Consider the following 22,214-nt stretch of genomic DNA (forward strand, 5'->3'; position numbering starts at 1 on the left):
AACTATGGTAACAATGGCGTCGGTTTTTGCCGTACCAGTTTGAGTCTGATAATGAAAGTTTGGAAGAACAAGCTGATCGACCCGAACCACCTTCGCAAGCACGACTTGAGCAAGACGTTTCACAGTGGTAAGTTTTAATTTAGTATATATCTTACAAGTATACTGTTGATTATTGTGAACCTAACAAAGCTTCAAGTAAAAGACACGTAGTGCATCTAAGTTAGTCATCTTTTGCTGGAATGGGTGTAGCCGAACTTTTTTCATCTGAGCTATGAATGGAGAACAGAGGCTTACTCCCGGTTAGTGAGCAAGTTAGCCATGGACTACCATGGATAGCGGCCGTAACATTACAGCTTATATAAATATATAAGACTCTTGAGATCGACCATTTTTTACACAGTTTTAGGTAAAAGCCGGCCCACAGCTGAATAGTAAACCCCTACCAAAACAATAACATTACATTGCAAGTTAGCCGAGCACTACCGTGGATTGCAGACATAAAATTACCGTTTGTAAAAATAAATCCATCTCTCTTAGGCGGGCATTATGCAAATGTGTTACATAGTGACGTAGATACTTTACGGAAGAAATGGCTGGACTACAAACCAGCCGTTTCTTGTAGTTCTTGAGCAGTGTTGTCTGTGGGAGAGAATAACTCCCTTTTGCGTGGACTTTGTGCTTTGTAATTTTGCAGAAATTTTACATGCACAATCAGCTATATTACACACTAAAGGTAAGGTAAAATCCCAAAAAGCATAATAGGGCCTCTTTAAAATCATCATTTTGAATGCCTTGTTGGTGAGTAGGGGTAAAATAGCCTGCCTGTTGTCACACCCACACCTGCTTCCCTCTCCTTTCTCTCCGTTCCAGATGCTACTTCAATGGCTGTAAAACAAAAACAAAATATTACTATTAATACAAACTAACATTACACTTCCAACTGTGGTTATTTCTTGTGTGTCAGAGATGCAATGAGAGAGAATTGGAAAGATAGAGGTGTGAGAAACAAAGGAGAGTGTGTAATGACCTTTAAATCTTCCAAGGATTCTGGAAGTCACTCAGGTCTGACAAGAATCGAAGCAGTTTTGGTGGAATGTTGTACTGTTTTGTGCCCTTTTTTTCTGCTTTAGACCTACGTTCTGGATTTATACCCAGCAGGCTCCTGTGGCAACACATAAAATGTATCATGTATCGTGCATTGCAAAATTAAGTATACTATAAAATGGACAAAGAACATTATCAAAACATACCTCTGGATAAACTTCAGAGTCAGGGCTGCTCCCTTGGGCACATGATGTTCAGCACATAGAAGAGGCTGAACATATAGGTGACAGTAACCAGAGGACAGCTGATGTTGTGGTTTACCGTGACTTCGTCCACTGATATTTTGTATCTTCCTTCATCTGCAAAACATGTAAATAATGACAGTACACCTTCCAATCAATGAAACAAATATGCAACATGTCCCAATGTTTAAGAGTAGACATGCATATCCTTACCCACAACTATGATACATGGGGTAATTGGCAGCTCTGCTAAGGCATCCTGTGAAAGGTGAAGACAGAATGGGCAGAGGGTAAATAAACTCTCAGATAGGGATTGCTAGATGCAGTGCATATAAGGATTCTACAAGAAGACACTATATCCAGCTGCATAGCCATATTTGTTGGGCTGAATCACAACCTACTAAATTAGTGAAATGTTGTTTTGCTGTGGAAGTTACCTGTAATGCTTAGGACCCTCTATTGGCAGTGGAAACACAGGTATCAGTGCATCTCTACCTTCCCCACCTACTAAACCAAAACAAATGAGGCCATTTATGCTGTGTGCTTAATTCCTTGTATAGTAGTAGCACCTTTGGCTCCTCTGCAAGGTACTCCATTAGGCCCTGGAGGAGTTTTAATGGGTCTGTAGTTACTTCTTTGATTCCCTTCCTCACAAGAAACTCTGCAATGGTCTTGCCCTTCTCCTCAATTTGTTTCAGCAATATGGTTTGGACAGGAAATCCTGTTAGTTTCTCTGTGTGATCGAGCAGATGGGTGGCTTCAAAGAGGTAAGGCCATTCTTACATGACTTTGATTACATTGTCTTCGTTATTCAGAGTGATGTGCTGGGCGTAGTATGTTTCAGACATTAATCTTTTAATGTCACTCTCAGGTAGAAGGTTTCCTTTAGAGTCATCTTGCAGCATTTTCTTTTTTTCCTCATTGTTGCCAAAGACATTCAGTGACTCGGGTTGCCATTGACTACATCCATAATGGTCAGATAATCTGCATTTCTTTTTTGGCCTCCCTGCATGGGGTGTGCAAAAAGCATATTGTCATCTGACATTCTTGACTTGGTTCTCAATTTGCATAAAGAGGGAGGCAAAACCTTGACTCACTACATTTGTGCCACATTTATCCAAGAAGGAATCAGGGTATCTCTCAACCAGCTGTTGTGCAACCTGCTTCAATTTGCTTCTGACTGGTCTGGTGTCAGTAGCCATCAAGTCTTCCATGATGATCCTGATCATGCATCTTCTGTCTTTTGGTAGTGGTCTCCTCTTCTCCTTCAGTGAATTCATCAATTTAACTGGGAACGTCTGCCATGGGATTTGAAAATTCTCTGGATGCGTCACAGTTGCCGTCATAGTTGGTGTCCCCACCAGATGCTCAGTAAAACTACAAACATTGGGAGCACAGGACACAACCAAGGTGCTCTGAGATACTAATAAAAAAGAAAAGAAAAAAGCAGTGAATACTAAAAGGTGAACAATAGCAAACAAAATAACACTTGTGAGGCAAAGAGATGTCAACTTTTCCAGAGAGAGACAAATGAGTGTACTGTTCAATGTCCATACTAATACCAATGTAGGTCTTTTTTCCTGTCATGACAAGAAAGCAAATTTAAATGAGAGAGAGAGTGAGAGAGTGTGTGAGAGAGAGTGAGAGTGTGTGTGTGTGTGTGAGGGTGAGGGTGGTTCAACATCTGATCAAACCCATTACATACCTTAGCAGAATACATTGATCAGCTGCCTGGACTGTATTGATGACAAAATCCCATCCTAGTCTGCTGCTGTTAAAAATGTGCAGTCATCAACATTTGTGACTCCAAGGTCTGTCAACTTTGTGATAAGTTTCCAGTTGCTCTTCTTCTAGTGAAGGCAGTGTGCTTCTGATCTTCTCCCTTACATGCTCCATGGTGTACTGTGTTTAAGAGCAACCAGCAATCTGCCACCTCTGTGGTAGTGTGTAAGTGGAATGTAGTCAAGAAGCTCATCAAGTCTTTTGCAAATAAAAGTACCACCCTCACTCTCAAGTTCAAAAATACCATGATCTGGATCAAGACTTGCTTTTTTCTGTCTACGAACAAGAAGCACAGTCTTTTGTTGTTTCAATACAATGCATGCAATCACCCCAATAATCAACTCTCCAACTTCACAGTTCAAAATGACAAGCATGTCATTTGCATAGCATGTGCCTTGTACAGTAATTATGTCTGTCAGTACCGCATTTGTTGCCGAGGCATCAAATGCTTCAAATGCGCCCTTAAACAGACATAATCAACTCAGGGGAGAGCACATTGCCTCTGCTTTGGTAGGCCTGCAGCAACTGATGCCTATCTGAAAGGGATTTTGTGATGTTTCTGAAGTTCTTACTTGCCTGAATACACCTCTTAAAATAGCTGTGCTTGCTCTCAAATCTTATCATCCATGTGCGAGTTAATGGTCCAAACTGTAATGTGAGATCTTCATAATGTAAAAGGTAATGATGTTTGGGTCTAAGCTTTTTAAGTGGGAAGAGGAGATGCCTTGTTTCTATGTACTCCTCAGTGAGGACCTTCATGTAGGCAACCTGTGATTCTGACAGCGCCGGAGTACACACAAGCTCAACCACCTGCCTAAGTAGCAGTACGATTTGCCAAACTTCATCCTTAGGATTTCTGACCCTGTCACGTAACAGTACTGGCAAAAATCGAAGTTGCCACCAGTTTTGGGCAGCATGCCCCCAAGTTTTGTCCCAGTGGTAGGTAGAACTTTAGCCTTGTTCTGACTCTCTCCTGTAAAAGTCACAATTCTGCTGTTAAGGAACTGCAAGTACATCGCCAAATCACAGTCAACTATGCCCTCAAATAAATCATGGGCAAGACAGGGTGGGAGTCCTGGTGCACAAAAATGAAAATGTGTAATATCCTTTCCTGTAATACTGAAGTCTTTTGTGGTGTGTGGTTAAGGTGCGACTACTTGCATGTAGTGTGCCCTGCATAGGGCTTTGCTCATATACACGTTTCCCTAGATTTTGTAAAGCCTCATCAGGCACACCATATTCCTGGAGACCTCTTGAAAACAAACCCATAGTTAACTCATGCTGCATGTCCTGTAGTACTCTCATTTCACTCGCAGTCACTGAGACTGTAGATGCAGGGAGAAGATACTTTGCTTGTAAGCTATGGAAAAAAAAAGAGACATGTTTTCAGGGTATTTATCCTGGGCTGACCCTGGGCCAGAGTCTCCATCTTGCTGCACTGTTTGGACTTCACTATCAATGTCTGACCCATTATCAGAATCAGCATGTTCATACTCTGTTGTCTCACTGATATGACTTTGAGCAATATGTGTAACATCACACTGCTTGTGATATCTTGATAAATAAGATGTAAAAGAGGATATGACTTTGAAAGTCTTTGCACATCCATTAAAAGGACATGTCACTTCAAGATCGTCTTGCAAATGACACTTAAGTTGAGCTACAAGACCTTTTATGCTTCCACACTCTTTGTCACAAAACTCCCAATAACACTTCAACTGCACAGATATGTTACGATTAAAAGACTGCTTCCTCCCCTCATGGTGAATTCTGGACAAGTGCACATTAAAATAATTGTAAGAGGAAAATCTTCTTCCACAGTCTGGAAACCCACAAGGAACAATTGCCCGGCTAATGCTTCTATGGGTCCTGCAATGCTTTACATAGTCAGAAACTGAGGGGATTATAAACTAACAGATACCACAATTAAATATCATAGTGAGAGCAAACAAGCACAAAACAGAAAAAGAGAAATGAAGAGAAAAAAGCCAGACAACTAAGGGCTGTGGACAACATACTTTATTAGGTAAACGGCAATTATTATACACTACTGGAGCTTCAAAGTTAGCGCTTGGTATGCAGGCATCAGGTGGGCTAGACAGCTGGGACCATATAACTGTTGCAGCTAACATTAGCTAGCTAGCTTCTGTAACGTTACACAAAATAGCACTCACTCCAGAAGAAATAACTTGCCAACACACTGAATGTTAATTTATGCATGTGAGCGTGTAGCCTATATAGTCAACAAAATATCCCGTAAATAGATTTTTTAAAACTTACTCTAAAACGTCAATCTCCTTTTCCTGAACTCAAGCAGTCGACTGGCCGCAAAACATCAGCACTTGGCGAACACAGTTCTAACAGAATAGCTTTCAAAATAAAATCATGCAAATTGGTAACTGAATTACACCAGCTACTTTGAGGCCCAGTTTTTATTTCAAAGGATGCAACGCTAAACTGGGAATAGGGTACTGACACTGAGCATCTTTGCTTGATAATATCAATAGTTAATAGGTGCCCATATATTTGTCCTGATATCAGTAGTAAAAATTAAACATGTTTGAAATAATCTTAATGACAACGACAGGATTGGGAGTCAGGAGATAAGAGACTAGAATCATTATATGTTAACGGACCCCCGGTTCAATGCAGCCTCGCTGTGTCTCCCTCACTCATAGAGTTATGTTACATGGCCACACACAGATATGACAGGCCTGCCTGCAGCTGGCAACAGGTTAGCATCACTAACGAATGTGAACGTTGGATTAGTGTTGTCTCTCACTCAAAATGCCAAAATTCATTATGCAAACAGAAACACAAATGACAAATGGCCCAAAATGACATTTAAAAAGAGCCGCCATTTAAGCTCCTCAAAAGACACCACTAATGGACACCACCGGCATGTCAGCTAACACAACTGTTTTACCATGACCAAACTAGACAATAGTTACGAACTTTAACTGTTAGCATTAGCTACTTATATAATACCAAGAAAACAGTAACTTCTTTGAAATTTCCATAGAATAATTACCTTTTACACAAAAAGTGGAGCTGGAGGAGATCAAATTGGGGGGGGGGGGGGGCTGTACATTAATTGTTTCATGCGCCAAGCTCCTGCCCAGATTAAAAATACTGACAGTAAAACTGTTAATTCACAGATACTCACCCACTGCCACAAAGAAGGGGGCATAACCAAGTAACATGCAAATGAGCACTAACCAAACATTACAAAATTTCTCTCATAGAAAGCTGCTCAGTTTGTAAATTTATGAATAAATCTTAAATAAATTATAAAATAATCAGGCCTTTAATCTCCCAAACCAAGTGCTGGTTAATAATTTAATGATAATGCCGTTGTGAACATCAGCTCACTACGTTAGCGATATCCAACAAAAATTCACAATCGTATTTTACATGACCAACCCAGACAATATATAATTTCAAACTACTAATAATGGCAATAAAACAGTCACTTTGTTAAATTGCAGTGTTACATTTTCCATAACATTACTTACCGCTGAAACAGTTGGATAACATTTTGTGCTGCTTATACCTCCATCATGGTCACCAAAAGTTGTCGGAGCAGGTCCCATAATGCAATTCGAAAATATAAATAACCGGAAAAACACCTGTGAATCACGTGCTATGGACAATTTCTGATAAAATATATATTCATACAAATGTTAATACACAGATATTTCTTACAGTGTACCTATCCATGAAATTGGGAGATCAAACCACCTATCAAGATCACTCTGAGTTCCTTTCAAAGCTGTTAAAAAAATATGTTTCAGCCATTCTTTAGGATTAGGGGAAACAAAGATTCCCAGATAAATAAGACCTGCAACTGACCACTTAAAAGGAAAGTTTAAAATGTAGTCTATGTCTTGTAAGTGTTCTGAAGGTGTTGCAACAGACTTATCCAAGTTTACTTTGTAACCTGAGGTTGAACTAAATTATAATAATAATTTATAATTTTATAATTAATTTTCTTTATTTATCACACATTATACATTTGCACATATACGGTGAAATTCTTCTTTTTCACATATCCCAGCTAGGCTGGGGTCAGAGTGCAGGGTTGGGGGGGGGGGGGATGGAAACGTCAGGGTTAGATACAAACAACAATATATCGTCGGCATACAGGGCAATTTTAAAAATTCTCTTGCCTACCTCAATTCCATATAAAGTATGTCATCTCTGGCCCTTACGGCTTCAGCAAAAGGCTCAATAATTAAAGCAAACAAGAGGGGAGATGGGGCAACCCTGCCGTGTGCCTCTCTGTAATCTGAATTCAGGTGAATGCATGTAATTAACTATTACACTAGCAGTGGGTGCGTGGCATATACATTTAATCCATTTAATAAAATTATCTCCCAATGCAATTTTTTTTTCTCCAGCACTCTAAACATATATGACCACTCAACTCTACCAAAAGCCTTTTCGGCATCAAGCGATACCACATGCTCTTGTGTCCTTGTCTCTTTAGCATGCTGGACAACATTTGATAGTTTTCTCATATCGCAATAGTATGCCTTTTTTTTTTTTTTTTTTTTTTTGGATGAAGCCTGTCTTATCTTCATTAACAAATTGTGGGAGAAAAGTTTCTAAACAGGATGCTAGTAAGTTAGACAAGATCTTGCTGTCCATATTTATTAGACTTATAGGTCTATACGATCCGCACATGTCAGGAGCTTTATCCTTCTTTAATATTAGGGAAATACTTGTATTGCATAGGTGGAAGATAGCCTCTGTCAAATGATTCTAAAAACATATTAGTTAATGGCTCGGCAATTTTCTTTTCAAATACTTTATAAAAGTCTGAACCAAAGCCATCAGGGCCTGGGACTTTCCCACTTAGTAGTAAGTGGATCACCTCCTGTAACTCCTCCTTAGTAATATCTCTACTTAGTTTTTCTCAATCCTCTTCGCCTAACGAAGATACATTAACTTGATTTAAAAGATCACACTCAGCATTTGTAGCTGAAACTTCAGAGGTATACAAAGTGCTATAAAATTCTAACATAATTTTGTTTAAAGCTTTCACTTCGTAGAGCTTTTTGAAAGTGCGATCAATTAATAATGAAATTACATTTGATTCTTGTCTGCCCACAGCCAGGCGTGCCAGCAGTTTATCTGGTTTATCTCCCATTTCATAGAATTTACGTTTAGCATGTAAAAGTGCCAACCCAGCTTTGGCGGATAGTCCTAAATGAATAAATCTCAGATGCAGTTTATTGTTCAACCAAAATCCCTAAAATAACCAGAAAAAATTTATATTTGGTGCATACGCGAGACTTTTAAGTATAAACTAGTCAGAAACACACCAGAAACTCTTATTTTGAAATGATGAAATGATAAAAAAAAACTATGGGCAATTATCACCATATATTTTTGCCAATAACGATAGTTCCAAAAAGCAAATAATGGCACAGATTAATCTGCAAAACTTTGTAATGCTTTTTTTTTTTTTTTGGTCTGAATTGATTTTATATATATATATATATATATATATATATATATATATATATATATATATATATATAGTTTATTCAAAAAAGTGAAAAAAATATAATTGTATCCATCCAGAGATCATTATGAAGAATAAAAATACCATAAAAGAACAACTTTATTAGGTGGTTTAGCATAATCCTTTATTATTATTATTATTATTATTATTCCCTTTCTGAAAAACTTTTGTCTTTTAAATAAAAAAAAAAAGTCAGTGGCTGAATTTGGAATATCATACTACAATAATACTCTATATTACTATTTATGCTATTTAAAAATGTTGAAGAATTAGTAAGAGGAGTAAGATAGTATGTGATTCAGAATTGAGCAATTGTAGTCATCATAGAAATCCAGGACATGCAAAAAGCCATTTTTTGTCATGTGACACAAAAACCAGGAAATAGGAAATTACATCACTAAGAGGACCCCTGTAGGCCAGGTCAGTGAATTTCTTTTTTTTTAAATATCAGCTCATTTTATATATATATATATATATATATATATATATATATATATATATATATATATATATATATATTTTTTTTTATTTTTTTTTTTTTTTTTTTTGGCACGGGATGGTTAGATCCGGTTGTCAAATGTCCAAATGTGCATTTTAGTGTTTGTCATTAGCAATATTTATAGGTAGAAAGAATCTAGAAGTAAATTTTGCAGTGCTTGTGTTACACACTACTAGTTGTACCACAACAAAATACAAAAATAATGTAATTAACAAACTTTTCTGTGGATTTAAATGTGCATGTGCTGATCTTCAGCCTTAAATATTACCTCGTGTTTTATGAGCTTAATTTAATTAATACAAAATAGACTGCAGTGTTCTTTTTCATTTCATCACCTTCATCATCTGTTTTTTCTTGGATCAAATTACATCCTTATTTCCCCCTAAGAAAACAATTGCCAGGTAGAAAAGCTGATTTTTCTTGTTTCCATTGGCAAAAATGTCCCATTGACTGGATTTGGCTCCTAGGTAAACAGCCAGGCCTAAAATTAACCATATACATTTATTCATTTGGCAGACACTTTTATCCAAATGAAAGATTTTGTTTAATATCTTTGGATAATCTTGGAGGTGCTAAGTAAAGAAAGCAAAGACTGGTGAAAGGCCATTACCATATTCTATTAACACATGGAAATGGCTTTACATCTAAGCTGACTTTCTGCCTGGCTGGTTCAGGTTTCTGATAGACAAAGCTAGAGGACTTAAGACTCCCTCAGTACAAATAATACAGTGGGTCTCAGGCCATTATCCCAAATGCCCTGTTCTTTATGTGTCCTCTTGAGATGAGAGAAAATCCAGAGGGTGTGCAAAATAGCAGCTGAATTTACCTTGGCCTTTATATTTTTGGCAGAGTGTGTTATCGCATGCTGTGTAGTTACATCTCTGAAGTGGGTAATTTTTAGGACAAGACAAATGCCATGGGTAGAGAATGTAAGAGTTGAAGGCTTTTTATAGACACTTTTATAGATGCTTTTTATAGACGCTGACTTGGCGAGAAACTGAGCACTCTGAGGTTGGAGGCAAACAATCTGTAGCAGGTGTGTTCACTAGTAGTTTAGAGTAGGTGGGTTTTGAGAGACACAGCCTTGTTTTTTTGTGATTCTCGATTATATAAACCAAGAGACATCATGCACTTGATGTTGCTCGTTGGACTGATCAAATTTGGTTTCGTTTAGTTCCCGACTCACTAAAAGAATTATGCAGATCAGGCAATGGAGCAAAAGTGGCCACAATCTGTGCTGAACACAATGTTTACGGCGCGATTTCTATATTCTGGTTCTGAGTGCTATATGTCGGAGAATGCAGCAGACCACCGTGATCTGACACACTCTGGCAGGACTGTACAGCATCACTCCACTACTGTGATCCAGACACCTGAATCATCTCTTTAACATGCTGAAAGTGGGTCGACTACACCTCTGGATCTGGATATTTGCCAGGCTATAACGCTTTTCTCCATCATTTGATCATTATTTGATTAATTACTGCTGCAACAATTGATTGAATGTACAAAAATATCTCTTTTTGAAATAAAATTCAGTTTCCCACCTGCTTTTCTTGGCAGTAAAAGTGCAATGTTAAGTGCACCAGGCAAATAGCACAGAGTTTTGTATATAAAGTGCAATCTATAATGAGCCCGGTTTGCATACTGTAGAAAGGATGCGTCTTCGCATGGAAAGAAATTACTTAAATTAAATACTCAAGACGCAGCACTATTAGCTGATTGTGCCTGTTTATACTAGATTGTGGGTGGTTAGTGAATATGACGCAATATTTTGTACTGTAAAACCATGCGCAAAAGTGGCTCAACTATTTAGTGAATTCACCCCTAAATTTTGTAACAAAAATAGTTAATCTCCATCATTTGATAAATTACCAACCTGATCTCAAAAGTCTTACAAATACTTTTTATTGTCTATTATCTCATACATATCGATAAACAATGTTTTATTTCTATTAATAAATTGAAATCTCACAATGTCCCTGTTAATTGTGGAGTCCCGCAGGGCTCTGTTCTTGGCCCTTTGCTTTTCAATATTTATATGCTGCCTCTCGGTTATATTATCTGTTGCTATGGCTTTAACTACCACTGTTAAGCTGATGATCTGCAAATCTATATTTCGGCTCGTTCTGAAGCTGTGCTCCCACTATATTCACTTAATGGTTGTCTCAATGAAATTAAGACCTGGTTACAAACCAATTGTCTTAAATTCAACATGGATAAGACTGAGGTTATGTTATTTGGTTTACCAGCTCTTGTAAAATAAATTCGGTTATGAGTATTTCCATTGATGGGGTGTAATTTATAATTTGGGTATCACGTTTGACCCATCCTTATCATTTCAACCTCACATTAGTTACCTTGTTAAGGCTGCGTTCTTTCACCTCTGTAATATCGCATGTCTCTGCCAACTGTTAAGTCAGAAAGACACTGAAACTCTGTTCCATGCTTTATATCCACTCGCCTTGATTATTGTAATTACATTTTGATTTGCTTACCCACTAAACTCATTGCCAGACTGCAGTATGTTCAAAACTCTGCAGCATGCATTGTCACTCACAACAATTGTACTTCCAATATTACTCCTATTCTCAGTGCCGGTTTCTTCTCAAATTCATTACATGGTCCTTCTATTAACCTTTATATGGCTCAGTGACCTTGCACCCCACTATCTCTCTGAATTATTGCAGCCTTACTGACCGATGCGTTCCCTCAGGCCCTCTGGTTCTCAACTTCTTGCTGTCCCCAGACTTTTTCTTTCCTCTGTGGGTGAGAGATCCTTTGGTGTCATGGCACCGAAACTCTGGAACTAACTCCCTTTAGAGCTCCGTATTACACCATGTAACAATTTTGTTTTGTTTTTTGTTTTTTTTTAGTTCCTGGGTAGCTTATGCCTCAAAAGTATAGAAAATGGCTATTATTCCCCACAAACTTTGCTTTTGTGACCAGGACAGTGATATTTTGAAATGTACCTATTTTCCAGAACATTCCAGATAGATTCAGTGGTGAGTAAACTTGGAGTAACTTCTAGAACTTTCTAGAACTTTCCAGTAATATAAATAGTAGTATAAATACAGGGGCCTTAAGCCCACCAGTTCAGTTTAGTTCCAGCTGCCTAAGTGGATACATATCAAGACCTTGCCGGACACCTTGAAGTATGATGAGTACGGCTGGGAGGTCATAGGAGACTTCAAAATGGTGCCATTCCTTATGGGTCTCCAAGGCGGTTTTACCAAATTTCCCTGCTATATTTGCCTTTGGGACAGCAGGGACACCAAGGTGCACTACCACAGGCGGGACTGGCCACAACGAACCAAGTTCTCTGTTGGGAGGAACAACGTCAAGTGGGAGCCACTGGTGGACCCCGGTGCTGATGCCACCACGGCACATAAAATTGGGCCTTATGAAATAATTTGTCTGAGCTCTAGATAAGGAGTTGGCAGCCTTTAAGTACCTTCAAGACTTCTTCCCTAAACTGTCTGAGGCAAATGTCAAAGCCGGTGTCTTCGTCGGACCACAGATAAAGAAGATCCTGGAGTGCAATGAATTCCCCAAGAAGCTCACTAGTAAGGAGAAAGTGACTTGGAACAGCTTTGTTGCAGTGGTTCGGGGCTTCCTGGGCAATCACAAGGCCGAAAACTCAGTGGAACTGGTTGAGACTCTGGTGAAGAATTATGGCACAATGGGCTGTAGGATGATCCTCAGAGTCCATATCCAGGAAGTAGTGACCTGCTTTAAAGAGGCTTTACTGTATTACAGAGTATAATTTAGGTCAAGTTATTTTTAGGAATTATTTCAGATCTAGGGTCAAATTACTTTAAATGGAGTTACATTATTTGCACCAGATTATGCCATTATTTTCTTTTCTGAAATTAGAATTACTAGAAACCTCTGCCTATTGTTTCCTTTGTTAGAAAAAAATAAATAGTGCAGTAGGGATCATGTGACGCTTCTCCTGAAATACCCTGAGGACAGCTGTCCCTCATGGTGGTGGTGACAGACAAGTATTGATGACACTAAAATCTCTAGCTTTACTTTTTTTTATTGATAAGCAGGAGATAATCAGTTTTTGCATAGACAGGCATAAGCAATTTCCCTTCAAATTTGTCTGCAGCGTTTCATGTCTTATGCCATAAATATGGATTGTTTGACTTGTTTATCATCTTTAAGCATGGTACTAGACATATAAAAGGCTTTCCGGCGCTGTCGATGTATTTTATTCTCGGAAGGACTGTCAGCATCATACCTTGTATGATTTAGTATAGAACATGCCATGATTTTATCCATCACAATTCAGTCCTCAACCATTTTCACTTTGCTTCCTCTCATCAGAATCGGCAATATTTCAAATTAGAATGTAGAGAAGTGTTATTTTTAATTAAAAGTATGCTAGATCCCATTTTAATGGGTTAGTTAGTTTAGTTGTTTGTTTGTTTTTATTCCTATTTTGAGTGTGGACTCATTATTTCCGTTTTGCATTATTTTTGTCTCTACGCACCTGGACAATTGGATAATATTTTTTTAAACTTGGACTGGTGTTTTGTGAAGTGTTGTTTGTTATATTAGTGGGTTACAGTGGTCATGAAATCCTAGTGATCCTTCACTAATGCAAGATTGTCTGTTCAAGTAATGTTGCGGATCAATACAAGTTAAGCTCAATCAACACCATTTGTGGCATAAAGTTGATTACCACAAAAACTCATTTAAACTCATCCATCGTTTATTATATATTTTTTAAAATTGCGTGTGTACAGTAAGGCACAATGAAAGTGAATGGGGCCAGTCCATAAATGTTAAAATACTCACTTTTAGTGTGATGAAATCACTTACTATCCTAAACTAAACGTATTACAACTTTGTTGACATGTCTTGTGGCTATACTTTTAAAACAGTGAGTATTTTAGCATTAATATATTGGCCTCATTTACTTCCATTGTGCCTCACTATAACCCAGATTTTTGCTGTTTCTAAATAAACGAAAGTTGAAAAAAAGAACAAAAAAAATTGGTAATCAACCACAAAAATGTGGTCAAATGCGGTTGATTGAGCTTGACTTTAACTGAACCCAGAACGTTCCTTTTAATATGGTGGATGACAACAGTGGCTAGGCTAGTAATGGTCAGTGTATTTTTAAGGCAGTGCTTTAAGGCAATTGTCAATGCTATTGAAAGAAGGGTTGAAGAGCGAATACGTGTACCACTACTCACTTTGCCTTTTTTTCTTTAAAGGTGAGTGGCACTGTTACAAAGATACCGATAAAAAATATCATCAACCCTCCTGCTCAGGGATTTTTGATCTTTGTTACACATGTCGCTGTTTTACTTCCTGGGAAAGCAGCTTTTAGATTATTAAGGGAGGAGAGAGTGAAAGAGATGAAAACATCCTAATCCACATAGTGACGTCAGGTGGGATGGACCAAGGCGGAGGAAATGGGAGCGAGAGAATGTTTGAGCTGCACATCCTCTGACAGCAGATTATTTCCCATCATGCTCTCTTGTTAAGTGTGTCCCTAAGAAACACACAACAGCTTTTTGTATTCTCTGGGGCTGACTCTATAGAATCACATGTTATGTTTAGTGAGCATGGTGATTTCAGTAAGGATCTCATTCACGCCAGATCTTAAAGGAATGTTTCGGGTTCAACACAAGTTATGCTCAGTCGAAAGCATTTGTTTCATTATTTACAGTGCATCCGGAAATTATTCACAGCACTTAACTTTTTCCACATTTTGTTATGTTACAGCTTTATTCCAAAATGGATTAAATTCATTATTTTCCTCAAAATTCTACAAACAATACCCCATAATGACAACGTGAAAGAAGTTTGTTTGAAATCTTTGCAAATTTATTAAAAATAAAAAAAAACGAAAAAAATCACATGTACATAAGTATTCACAGCCTTTGCCATGACACTCAAAATTGAGCTCAGGTGCATCCTGTTTCCACTGATCATCCTTGAGATGTTTCTACAACTTGATTGGAGTCCACCTGTGGTAAATTCAGTTGATTGGACATGATTTGGAAAGGCACACACCTGTCTATTTAGGGTCCCACAGTTAACAGTGCATGTCAGAGCACAAACCAAGCCATGAAGTCCAAGGAATTGTCTGTAGACCTCCGAGACAGGATTGTATCGAGGCTCAGATCTGGGGAAGGTTACAGAAAAATTTCTTCAGCATTGAAGGTCCCAATGAGCACAGTGGCCTCCATCATCCATAAATGGAAGAAGATTGGAACCACCAGGACTCTTCCTAGAGCTGGCTGCCCGGCCAAACTGAGCGATCGGGGAGAAGGGCCTTAGTCAGGGAGGTGACCAAGAACCCGATGGTCACTCTGACAGAGCTCCAGCATTTCTCTGTGGAGAGAGGAGAACCTTCCAGAAGAACAATCATCTCTGCAGCACTCCACCAATCAGGCCTGTATGGTAGAGTGGCCAGACGGAAACCACTCCTCAGCAAAAGGCACATGACAGCCCGCCTGGAGTTTTCCAAAAGGCACCTGAATGACTCTGACCATGAGAAACAAAAATTGAACTCTTTGGCCTGAATGGCAAGCGTCATGTCTGGAGGAAACCAGGCACCGCTCATCACTTGGCCAATACCATCCCTACAGTGAAGCATGGTGGTGGCAGCATCATGCTGTGGGGATGTTTTTCAGCAGCAGGAACTGGGAGACTAGTCAGGATTGAGGGAAAGATGAATGCAGCAATGTACAGAGACATCCTTGATGAAAACCTGCTCCAGAGCGCTCTGGACCTCAGACTGGGGCAAAGGTTCATCTTCCAACAGGACAACGACCCTAAGCACACAGCCAAGATAACAAAGGAGTGGCTACAGGACAACTCTGTGAATGTCCTTGAGTGGCCCAGCCAGAGTCCAGACTTGAACCCGATTGAACATCTCTGGAGAGATCTGAAAATGGCTGGGCACCGACTCTCCCCATCCAACCTGATGGAGCTTGAGAGTTCCTGCAAAGAAGAATGGGAGAAACTGCCCAAAAATAGGTGTGCCAAGCTTGTAGCATCATACTCAAAAAGACTTGAGGCTGTAATTGGTGCCAAAGGTGCTTCAACAAAGTATTGAGCAAAGGCTGTGAATACTTATGTACATGTGATTTTTTTTTTTCTCCGTTTTTTATTTTTAATAAATTTGCAAAGATTTCAAACAAACTTCGTTCACGTTGTCATTATGGGGTATTGTTTGTAGAATTTTGAGGAAAATAATTAATTTAATCCATTTTGGAATAAGGCTGTAACATAACAAAATGTGGAAAAAGTGAAGCGCTGTGAATACTTTCCGGATGCACTGTATATATATATATATATTTTTTTTTTTTTTTTTTTTTTTTTTACAACAAAAATTATTTCGACATGTCCCGCCTTTTTCTTAAAAAATAAAAATACAAAAAGAAGCAAAAATCAAGGTTACAGTGGGGCACCTACAATGGAAGTGAATGGGGCCAGTTTTTGAAGGGTTTAAAGGAATAAATGTGAAGCTCATGTAACGGGAGCCAGCTGATAGATATCTGTGCAATGTGTATAAACCTCACTCTCCTGACCTCAAGAGGTGCACTAGCGACTGACGCTAGGGGCTGTAGCCTTTAGCCTCCTTGTTAACGCACCCGCCTCCCGTGCTGGAGACGTTGGTTCGAGTCCCGTACGGAGCGGGTAGAACAGGAGCATCACAATGGTGCCGTGACCCGGATGGGAGTGTGGTTTAGGGGGGTGAGTGTAATGGGAGCCAGCTGATAGATAGCTGTGCAATGTGTATAAACCTCACTCTCCTGACCTAAAGGGGTGCACTTTAGCCTCCTTGTTAGCACACCCGCCTCCCATGCTGGAGACACCGGTTTGAGTCCCGTACGGAGTGGGTAGAACAGGAGCGTCACACTTATAATTTGTGATGCTATAGCATCATAAACTGCTACTTTTGTCATATTATATTGCAAATGCAGCAATGGAGCCATGGGAGTAATTAAAAACGCCCACCTAAACCATCCTTTCTCACATGTAGCACTGGGAAAACCAAATAATTTTAAACCAAGTCAATAGGTTATTTCAGACAGTACAGTAAAAGAGCCGATTGAAATAAACGATTCACTTATAATTAACAAAGGGGAACTCTGATTCATTTAAGCGAGTTGGTTCTTTCTGACGGTTCATGTAAATGAACTAGTTCACATAAATGATTCACTGATTCACTTGAGCCCGCCCAGCCTTAAAGGGACTTTGCCTTCTTTTTTAAGCAAAATATTTAGTGTTTTGCTGCTGTTTATCATTATATTTTAATTCAGTTATATACAATTATGTGTTTTCTAGTTTATTATTGTATATTAAGTAAACATGTGTTCAATTTAATGTTGTCACCCTATTTGTTTTACCCCTATTAAAATTAACCATGGTTTTACAAGTAATGTTGTAGTACCCATGACTGTAGTAACCATTATTTGGTGGAAACCATGGTTTTACTACAGTACAACTGTAGTATCCATATAGTTTAAATATTTAAATATCAGGTAATTCTCTATCATAGGAATTCTGTCATCAGAGCTGATTGAAGAATTAAAAAAATGTATCTGATTGTTATACTGTATATCTAAATATATTTTCTTTAAAGGTGCACTCAGTAATTTTTTCCCCATTAAAAAAGTTTTACTCCTGAAGAAATGAACTGTAATTTTGAAATATATGTATAAAATTGTGTCCACTCACACAAGATGAGGACTCTAGTCATATCAGTAACCTTATAAAAGCTGTTTTATTCTACACGAGGCAGGGGCGCCCTCATGGGGGCTGCCATTTTAGAATCACATGATCATCTGAATACTACTCGCTTAAAGGGATTGTTCACCCAAATATTTTAATTCTCTCATCATTTACTCACCCTCCTGGCATCCCAGATGTGTATGATTTTCTTTCTTCTGCAGAACACAAACAAAGATTTTTAGAAGAATATCTCAGCTCTGTAGGTCCATACAATGCAAGAGAATGGGTGTCAAATTTTGAAGCTCCAGAATGCACATAAAGTCAGCATAAAAGTGATCCATATCACTCCAGTCGTTAGATCGATATCTTCTGAAGCAATATGACAGGTGTGCATGAGAAACAGATCAATATTTAAGTTTTTACCATAAATTCTCCTCCCTGCCCAGAAGGGGGCGATATGCACGAAGAATGCAAATCACCAAAATCAAAAGAAAAACTTAAATATTGAACTGTTTCTCACCCACACCTTTTATATCACTTTAAAAGATATGGATTTAACCACTCAAATCTTATGGATTACATTTACAGTGGTGTGAAAAAGTGTTTGCCCCCTTCCTGATTTCTTATTTGTTTTGCATGTTTGTCACACTTAAATGTTTCAGATCATCAAACAAGTTTAAATATTAGTCAAAGATAACACAAGTAAACACAAAATGCAGTTTTTAAATGAAGGTTGTTATTATTAAGGGGAAACAAAATCCAAACCTTCATGGCCCTGTGTGAAAAAGTGTTTGCCCCCTAAACCTAATAACTGGTTGGGCCACCCTTAGCAGCAACAACTGCAATCAAGCGTTTGCGATAACTTGCAATGAGTCTTTTACAGCGCTGTGGAGGAATTTTGGCCCACTCATCTTTGCAGAATTGTTGTAATTCAGCCACATTGGAGGGTTTTCGAGCATGAACTGCCTTTTTAAGGTCATGCCACAGCAGCTCAATAGGATTCAGGTCAGGACTTTGACTAGTCCACTCCAAAGTCTTCATTTTGTTTTTCTTCAGCCATTCAGAGGTGGACTTGCTGGTGTGTTTTGGATCATTGTCCTGCTGCAGAACCCAAGTTCGCTTCAGCTTGAGGTCACAAACAGATGGCCGGACATTCTCCTTCAGGATTTTTTGGTAGACAGCAGAATTCATGGTTCCATTTATCACAGCAAGTCTTCCAGGTCCTGAAGCAGCAAAACAGCCCAAGACCATCACACTACCACCACCATATTTTACTGTTGGTATGATGTTCTTTTTCTGAAATGCGGTGTTACTTTTACGCCAGATGTAATGGGACACACACCTTCCAAAAAGTTCAACTTTTGTCTGGTCAGTCCACAGAGTATTTTCCCAAAAGTCTTGGGGATCATCAAGATGTTTTCTGGCAAAAATGAGACGAGCCTTAATGTTCTTTTTGCTCAGCAGTGGTTTTCGTCTTGGAACTCTGCCATGCAGGCCATTTTTGCCCAGTCTCTTTCTTATGGTGGAGTCATGAACACTGACCTTAACTGAGGCAAGTGAGGCCTGCAGTTCTTTGGATGTTGTTGTGGGGTCTTTTGTGACCTCTTGGATGAGTCGTCGCTGCGCTCTTGGGGTAATTTTGGTCAGCCGGCCACTCCTGGGAAGGTTCACCACTGTTCCATGTTTTCGCCATTTGTGGATAATGGCTCTCACTGTGGTTCTCTGGAGTCCCAAAGCTTTAGAAATGGCTTTATAACCTTTTCCAGACTGATAGATCTCAATTACTTTCTTTCTCATTTGTTCCTGAATTTCTTTGGATCTCGGCATGATGTCTAGCATTTGAAGATCTTTTGGTCTACTTCACTTTGTCAGGCAGGTCCTATTTAAGTGATTTCTTGATTGAGAACAGGTGTGGCAGTAATCAGGCCTGGGTGTGGCTAGAGAAATTGAACTCAGGTGTGATAAACCACAGTTAAGTTATGTTTTAACAGGTGGGGCAAACACTTTTTCACACAGGGCCATGTAGGTTTGGATTTTGTTTTCCCTTAATAATAACAACCTTCATTTAAAAACTGCATTTTGTGTTTACTTGTGTTATCTTTGACTAATATTTAAACTTGTTTGATGATCTGAAACATTTAAGTGTGACAAACATGCAAAAAATAAGAAATCAGGAAGGGGGGCAAACACTTTTTCACACCACTGTATGTGCATTTTGGAGCTTTAAAATTTTGGCACCTATTCACTTGCAGAGTAAGGTCCTACAAAGCTGAAATATTCTTCTACAAATCTTTGTGTTCAGCAGAAGAAAGAAAGTCATACACATCTGGGATGGCATGAGGGTGAGTAAATGATGAGAGAAATTTCATTTTTGGGTGAACAAAGTTGATTGTGAATAGTGAATTTCTATAATGGCATCTTTAACGGAAAACTATTGGTTTTGAATGATGCTGCATCCACACCACTAGGTGTCACTGAAAGTTGAAGATGACTCAAGCAGAAAGTTACTGAGTGCACCTTTAAAGAGCTTCAATATAGTTAGCTACTTTGTGTCCATAGCTGAGTAGCTTGACTGTAGTTGAACTACTTTCAGTTATGAATAGCTTGTAGCTTGGGAAGCTATAGTTTCTAAATAGGTTCCTCAAAACTGCTGCTCTGTACTCTCTTATCAAATTAAATGCAAAAGCCCATAAAAATAAAATGAATTAAAAATGGTCTTGGCCGACTGCGGAGGGAGCTTTACGTTAAAGGAATAGTTCACCCAAAAATGAAAATTTGCTGATCATTTAATATACTCACCCTCAGACCATCCAAGATGTATATGACCTTCTTTCTTTATCAGAGAGTATCCCAGGTTTTTAGCTTCATCCAATGCAAGTGAATGGACACCAATTTTCGATGGTCCAAAAAGCATATTTAGGCAGCATCAATCCACATGACTCCAGTCGATTAAGTAATGTCTTCTGAAGTGAATCAATATGTTTGTGTGAAAAACAAATCGCTAATAAAAAAATGTTTTAACTTTAAATCGGCGCTGCCATCAGCTCTCTTTAGCTGTTTGAATCGACCTAACTCTCACATGAAGTATGTTCCTCTGTGGTAAACAGAGCGGGACTTCTGAATTCTCACGTGAACACGCCAACGTGATGACGTCATGCGACAGCGACGGGAGGCATTGAGTGTTTATAGGAAGCGATTTTTTTAAAGTTAATAAAGTCTTAATTAGAGATTAGTTTTTCACACAAACGTATCGATTCACTCAGAAGACATTACTTGATCGGCTGGAGTCGTGTGGATTACTTTGATGTTGACTAAGTGTGCTTTTTGGACCATCAAAAATTGGTGTCCATTCAATTGCATTAGATGAAGCTAAAAACCTGGAATACTTTCCTAAAAATCTTCAATCCTGCTCTGATGAAGGAAGAAGGTCATAAACATCTTGGATGGCCTGAGGGTGAGTAAATTATCAGCACATTTTCATTTTTGGGTGAACTATTCCTTTAAAGTGCATCTACATTGAACTTGTTTTTTTTAAACGAATCGATTTAACTCTTTGTTTATTTCAAAAGTGCAAGGGAAATCCCTTCTTTTTTTTTATTATGAAGGATATCTCTTTATGGTAGCTCTTTGGTAAATGTTTAGATGGATGCTGGGAACGAGCTGTACCAGCTGCTGGTCTATGACATTGCAATAGAGCAAATCTTGCTTTGTACAATCCAGAGAATATGCATGGTCATGCTTCCCACTGATAGGAGTAAATAATGTATGGAATAGTATGTGTTTGCAGAGCTTTGATCAAATCCAGTATGACTTCAGCGCTGCCAGCTGTAATCCATTCTTTGAAAAACAAAACAGCAACAAATACAATGCAATGCAGTGGGCAACCAACACAACACTAGTGTGAGTGTTTTCGCCAATACTATTCTAATGGAGAACAGACACTCTGAATTTGAGTAAAGAGCTGCATGACTCAGATGCTTCAAGCTTTATCTGCACATGGCTTAATTTCGGATGAGGGACGGAGACCTTAGGTCACTGACCTAGATATAGGACATATGGTACAAAAAGTTTAATCAACCAAATGTTCTAAAATTAACAAGCATATTAACCAATGTACTGTCTGAAAGCGGGTTGCCAGAAAGGAGGAATCTGATGCTTGAACTGAATGTGAAGACACTGTGAGTTTAAATTTACAGCTCAAAGTAAGTATTTTAAAGTTGGAGATTGTGGTGGTGATTTTAAGGTTTGTCTTGTCTGCATTGAGAGAGCTGTGGTCAAGTATGAATGATATTGGACCAGGTAAACAATGAATAATTTAGTAACATCTTAAATCGCTTTGTGGTTAAACAGAGGACTTTATACATTTATTAACTAGCGCAGTGGTTCTCAAATGGTTTTGCTTCAGGACCCAGAT

The 22,214-nt window shown here is 38.6% G+C and overlaps 1 protein-coding gene and 1 long non-coding RNA gene across 3 annotated transcripts in view; one reads left to right on the forward strand and one right to left on the reverse strand.

The window, feature by feature from the left end:
* LOC127427593 (immunoglobulin superfamily member 21-like) overlaps positions 1-22,214 on the forward strand; it is a 335,959-nt gene that overhangs the window by 21,553 nt on the left and 292,192 nt on the right. The window lies entirely within an intron of this gene.
* LOC127427629 (uncharacterized) lies at positions 1,256-1,817 on the reverse strand. Its single transcript, XR_007894960.1, has 3 exons — positions 1,724-1,817; positions 1,500-1,545; positions 1,256-1,403 (listed from the first exon to the last, which is right to left on the reverse strand). It is a non-coding gene; the product is annotated as an uncharacterized LOC127427629 (long non-coding RNA).

Source organism: Myxocyprinus asiaticus, chromosome 37 (genome assembly GCF_019703515.2).
Source record: "Myxocyprinus asiaticus isolate MX2 ecotype Aquarium Trade chromosome 37, UBuf_Myxa_2, whole genome shotgun sequence".
In the NCBI taxonomy this organism is placed as follows: domain Eukaryota; kingdom Metazoa; phylum Chordata; class Actinopteri; order Cypriniformes; family Catostomidae; genus Myxocyprinus; species Myxocyprinus asiaticus.